Source organism: Eschscholzia californica, unplaced genomic scaffold (assembly GCF_041429995.1).
Source record: "Eschscholzia californica isolate CP2 unplaced genomic scaffold, dmEscCali1.0.p SCAF_1, whole genome shotgun sequence".
Taxonomy (NCBI): Eukaryota; Viridiplantae; Streptophyta; class Magnoliopsida; order Ranunculales; family Papaveraceae; genus Eschscholzia; species Eschscholzia californica.
The window spans coordinates 23,668,497-23,674,639 of record NW_028238198.1 but is presented as its reverse complement, the minus strand read 5'-3'; the positions used below and the strand labels follow the sequence as shown (position 1 = coordinate 23,674,639).

The following is a 6,143-nucleotide window of genomic DNA, read 5'->3' as shown; positions in this document are numbered from 1 at the left end:
ATTCAGTTCATGTTATTATATGAAACCTAGCTTAATTTCTACTCTTCCACAAACAACCATCACTCATCTCTTTTTCTCTCTCTAGACTACCATCAATTCTATAACAATATGACTAGTTTGATGAAGAAGATGTCGTGGAGTGAAGATGTTATGTTGGTAAGGGAGTTCCATGTAAATTTGAAGTGGAAGCCAGAAGGTCATGTGAGATTCAACATGAAGCAAATCCCCCGAAACAACTGCATATCACTGCTACTGTTTCAGAGAAAAGCCACACTACAAAAATGGGCTTTATTGCCGACGGCCTTTGCCGACGGCTTAAACCAAAACCGTCGGAACAGATGTTATAGCCGACGGTTTTTAGTGGATTCCGTCGGGAGAAGTAGACAAATGCCGACGCCTTACCAAAATACCGTCGGCAGATACCACCACGGTAACAACCCGGTCTTTCGCTTCGCCTACGGGTGGGCCGACGGAGCTAAAAACCGTAGGCAGTTGAACCTGAGACGACGGTTTATTACTTTTCGTCGGCGACAAATGGGCGCCAAGAATTTTGGGAAGAAATTTTCGCGGCAATGCGAAAATGATACCGCGAAATTTATTGTGCCGACAGAAAGAATATCAGTTTCCGTCGGGGGTGTGAAATATTTTCCCACTTTCTATTTTCAATTGAGACCTCTGCCGAAAAATTTCTGTTCTTCGTCGGCGCAAGATCTCTTATGCCCTAGACATAAATTTCTTTTTACATTTCGCCTTTCCACTTCCTTTCATCTCTTGTTTTCTTATTTCTTCCATCGCCTGTTTCCTCAATCTCTCTCCATCACAAACCGTCCAGTTTCTTGATGTTGAAGACGATGCATCAATCAGGTAAATAGATTGAAGACGATGAATCAATCGTATTCTAATTTCTTCTTATTTTACATTAGCTTATCTTCCTTTTTCTATACTTTTTTTGTGTAGTTAGGTTGTGAACTTATCTCCTTCATGTACATTAGGTTTGATTATCTTCGATTTAGGTTATATTTTATCATCGTCATCACCAGATTATCTTCGAATTAGGTCAGTAGTTAAGTTTGTGTATTTTTTTCTTTGACTTGCTAACAGGTTAAATAATAGAGATGAAGTAAAATGGAAGATTTCTGAACACTTTAATGGAGGAATTGCTGGAGGAACATACACAGAAGATGACTTCCATCTTCCAAACTTTATGGTGGTGGTTCATCAAGCTAGGGTTACCCTTGAGAGAGGGTCTCTCTCTCTTCTTTCTCCATCAACCATTTTCAATGAAGTTTGTGTATTTTGAAATTCCATGTTTTGAAACTGTTGGTAGTACAACAATGCAATTTCTAGGGTTTCCTTTTCTATATACTGAGGTTATATACTCTAAAATTCTAGGTTTTATCTTCAATATCACCAGAGTTCACAAGAAACATTACAATAAAGTAAAGAAGCGAACAATATGATCCGATTTTTCTCTGAATTCTTCTTGCAGGGATTCGTTGGCTGGTTGTTCTTCACGTCGCTCGCAGTTGCAGAATTCTTGTTAGGTTCAATGTTATGCTTTCTTGAGGTACTATAGTTTTTATCTTCGATGAGAACATTTTATTTTGTGTGGATTTTTTCTTAGCTATAAGTATTTATTTTGTCGGAGGACTCAAATCGTTCGTTTTTTCATCGTTTATCTTCTATTCATATCTAACATAACCAAGTGCAGTTATTCTTAGATATGTTCCTTATGGGAGGTGCTGTGGTTACCATTGGATGAGATTATATTTTTAGTTTGTGAGTTTGGGTAGCAAAGAAAACAAAGTTATACATCCTCGATCGAGCTCTTTTGGACGCTTTCATCTGTAAGGTATGGTTGTTTATACATTTTATACCCATCTCCCTTTTTTTCTCTTTCCTTTATCCGAAATTTGCGATATATTTATGAGATGCCCTCATAGGGAGAAAACTCTAATGGTGCTATAACCTACCCATATGTCGAGTCAAAATTGCAAAAATCTATAGTTGTTTTTGAGAAAATTGCTCATATTTTTTTTTGTTTGGATTACTTATTGGCAGTTTTTGTTCTTTGGTTAAGCTAGAGAGGGAGCTTCTGAGTTTGTGTTTTTTGGGGTTCAAGAAATTGCAAAAATCTATAGCTTATCTTACAGGTAATATTCCCAACTTTGTTTGTTTTTCATATACTAATTAGCTTGGTCTGTGTTTGAAATATGTATCATGTTTTAGCATAACCATGTATTATTCAGACATGGTACTAACTTCATTAAATATATCATGGATTCATGAGTACTTATTCTACTATATACTATTGTTAGATGGGCTTGATTACAAAATAACAATATTGTTTTACACATTTTGTTCCCATGATTACCAAGAGATATAGGGCAAATTGAAGGTTGAATTTGATGTTTTCATCTTATTTGGAGGTTAGTGATATGTGCCCTTTGTTTATTTCAGTTGTTCTTTGTTGTTTTTTCGGAATTTCTTCATGTTTTAGAGTCTAATTAGAAGCGGGTCTTGTTGGAGATGGAGTTGAGTTTTTGAATTTTATGTCACTTCTCTCCTAAATATACAAAAAGTTGTTCAGCTTTCGTTGTTTCTTCTCTTGTGTTGGTAGTTTGTCGTTGTTCATTTCTTCTCGTGTATTTCCATTTAGTCTTCATAATTTACAGACAGAAGCTCTGATGTTAGTCTGGCAGAAAGTGATGTCTGCAAAGTTGTACGGTTATTTGTTTCAAATCTTTGCCATAAGAAATGGATACTTCCTTGGTGTATGAGCCAATTTCTGAAGATTTAAGTGGTCAACGTGGCTTGGTGTCAAGCTATATCTTTGGAATTATTTTGTTCAACGTTCATGTTTGCCTTTTATCTACAATTATAACTTTTTCAATGGGTTTTGATCCTCATCCTATTGTTTATTCTAAATTCCAAACTTAATGTCAATTTCTAATTGAATTTGAGAAGTCATTATAATTTTCCGGGTTCTACTTTCCTTTGGGTTTCTTGTAAGTGGTTCTAAGTTATTTATGATTTTTCTTTTCAGGTTTCAAGCCTTGCTTCTGAGTTGTCTAAGATCAGCAACTACAAAGTTTCCTAGGCTATTAATTTTGCTTGCTGTAGCGTGTGTCGTTTCTCGTCAGGTTTCATATTCTTCAAAATTCAGGTAGATTACAACCTTATACACTGATTTTCTACATATAATTTTCAGTAAGATGACTAGGAAGTCATAATAATGGCATGTTATCTCCCTTAAATTTCTCCATTAAATGTAGTGATGACATATGACACCCTAGGATATAGAGATTTAAAAGGTAATCCTTCGTCAATGAAGCCTCTGCTGTTTAGGCTAGTATGGTATATGAGAATTAATGCATTGTCCATTGATGGCTTGTGTTGGATCACATGTAATATAGATCTGCGATCACATATGGAGATTCACTTGTTTGTCACGGTTTCAACATCAACATACTTTTTTTTTCTTCTTCATGAATCTTCAACCCATTTGTATGGTTTAACTTCTAAATTTTTTGATTGGAATGACTTTAAATCGAATTCAAGTGTAAACTTCCAACAACTAAGACATGTGTTATATCTTCTTTTGTAGGGATTTAAATTGCTGAGAAAGAAATAAATTTTGAAGAACGGAGATTTATATACAAATGATGTTGTTGTTGGTAGTAATATATAGTTTACGGTTTGTAAAATGTTCAAAATTTGACAAATTTATCTATAGATTTATGTTTTATAAATTTGTTTCGAAGTCTATGTTATGATGAAACAGAAGGTTATTATTGTTCAATATATTGTTGCAGTTTAAACACCACCTGTGGCAACAGCGGGTAAAAAAATATTTTTTTTGTAATTTTGATAAATATTGCCGACGGTAATTATTTCTAATGTACCGTCGTCGTCACAATGTGATTCCTAGGAAAGTAACTGGATATTGCCGACGGAGTGGGAATTTAGGAGAGCGTCGGCACTACCACTCCCGACGGTAGGCTGTCGTCGGCAGATTCGTCGGCAATAGTATCCCCGACTCTCATATAGCCGACGTTTTTTGAGCCGTCGGTAGTCACTTCTGCCGACGGTTTTTGTTAGTTGCCGACGATTTTATGCCGTCGGCAATAACCTTGATTTTTGTAGTGCCATGAAACAGTAGCAGTGATTGCTACTCTTTGTGGGTGAATTTGAAACAAACAGAAGCAGTTTCTGTTCGTCTTTCATGGATTTGCTTGTTGTTTGATCCAAAAATATGATTTTTAGGGTTTTTTTTATTTGGAATAAAAGACAAGTAAATTTTGATCCAAGAAAATAATGTCTCTCCATAGTTTCTCTCTGCAAATTTGTAGGTGATGAAGAAGAACAAAGTCTAGGGTTTATGGAACAAAAGAGAGAAGACTTCAATTAAAATCTCTAATTCTTAGAGGACAAGAGTGAAAAATAATAGAGTGTTGTCCCCTTAAAATGATTGTCCATATAAAATTAGTAATTTTTTTAGTTGTCCATATAAAATAGTTGTCCATATAAGAAAATTAGTCGTCCATATATTGGTCACCTTAATGTAACCGTGGAAGATCATGATATTTGAATGGCAACAAATAACCCCACGTCTCTACCAATGTCTAAGTTTCTTAGTTTTATCTTATCGGTTTTAATCATCAAGTACATGATTTTATTTTATTTTGGTGATGAGTTTTTCTTAATGTATTTTTAATAACAAAATTTATTTAATGTGATTTAATCTTAAGTTATTTTTAATAGAAAGATATTAAAGATATTAAATTTTAAGTGATCAAAATATCTTTTCAATGAAATTAGGTCAGTGAATCCAAAAAAAATTAAATGAGATGGAAGAGAGTGTTGGTGAAATGAAGGAGCCTAAAACCAGTAAATCCAAAGCAATTAGAAAGGAAATGTAACGAAAAGAAAATACTAACCTCATGATGCAAGAAACGACCTAGAATAAACTACAAATCGAACAAAAAGGAAGCATAAATTTTGAGTCACGCAGATTTTATCAAACAGGAAAGAAGTAATTGAAAAATAACTTACTTGAAAATGAAATTCTTGAGGCAACCGAGAACCCAAGAAGGTGCTACGTGAAGATGAAACAAAGGGAGATTTTGTAGAAGTTTATGTCTGCCTTGTAACTGATATAAGTTAGTCATGAAGGTTATGAAAGGAGATTTATTGAAAATTAAACTGTTTTACCTTGAAATCGTATCACCATTCTTCTTGAGACCATCTTTGTGGTGATTTAACCATAATTCATCAATTAATGAGGGAGTAATGGAGGATGCGGTATGAGATTGAAGAAGAAGGTGGAGGTAGATTGTGAAATTGAAATATGTAACGGCAGATGAACTAATGGAGGAGGAAGAGAAATGGGTATAGGTGAAGTCGATTTGGGTTTGCGTAAGGACGTTTTCTTCTTAATTCCCCTCTTCACTTCTTCAGTAATGGGGTTTTGACCGTTATGCTTACCGAAAGTAATGTAGGTAGTAAATGGAGAGAGAGAGAGAGAGAGTTATATCCAGTGGCTCAATTACGGGTTTGACCCACCCATTCTTATCAATCTGCCCTCTCAACCAATCATAACCGTGTAGATTAACAAAATGAAGAATGTTAACGGTCCAGATTCATTGAATTGTTTACTTTCTTCAATTGAGTAGGTGAACAAATTTTCATTTTCTTAAGTAGGTAATAGATCGAAAGGTGAAGATGCTATGGAAAACACAACGAACGACCGGATTTGTCACTTGGTTTGTCGGGATCAGCACAAAACATTGTGTTTTGTTATATAGACTAGGTATAACCCGTGTCCGTTGGACACGGGTTGTTTGCATTTGTTATAAACCACCACGGACACGGGTTGTTTGCATTTGTGATTAACAACCCAAAAAATATTCGAAGTTTATACATCTCATTATAGTCGTTATCTAATTGGATCTAGTAAATCAACAAAAAGTAGTAGACACTTGCAGAAAAGTAAAAAAGTGTCGAGCCATATAAAAATAAAAATCTAAAAACATAATTCTGCCAAAAATAATGATACAAAATATGACAGTAGAATCATAATTGTGAACATGAATATCTTAAGAAGATGTAACTAATAGTCTTCTATGATTTACTGGAATCAA

The 6,143-nt window shown here is 34.6% G+C and overlaps 1 long non-coding RNA gene across 9 annotated transcripts; it reads left to right on the top strand.

The window, feature by feature from the left end:
• The first annotated feature begins 536 nt into the window (after positions 1–536).
• Positions 537–3,752, top strand: LOC147565272 (uncharacterized). 9 transcript variants are annotated; one of them, XR_015230141.1, is made up of 8 exons: positions 576–864; positions 1,102–1,370; positions 1,490–1,567; positions 1,712–1,852; positions 2,062–2,153; positions 2,379–2,429; positions 3,047–3,166; positions 3,608–3,752. It is a non-coding gene; the product is annotated as an uncharacterized LOC147565272 (long non-coding RNA). The 9 variants fall into 9 exon arrangements; XR_015230143.1 differs by having other exon boundaries at positions 577–864; positions 1,102–1,285; XR_015230142.1 differs by having other exon boundaries at positions 579–864; positions 1,102–1,245.
• Positions 3,753–6,143: the final 2,391 nt, after the last annotated feature.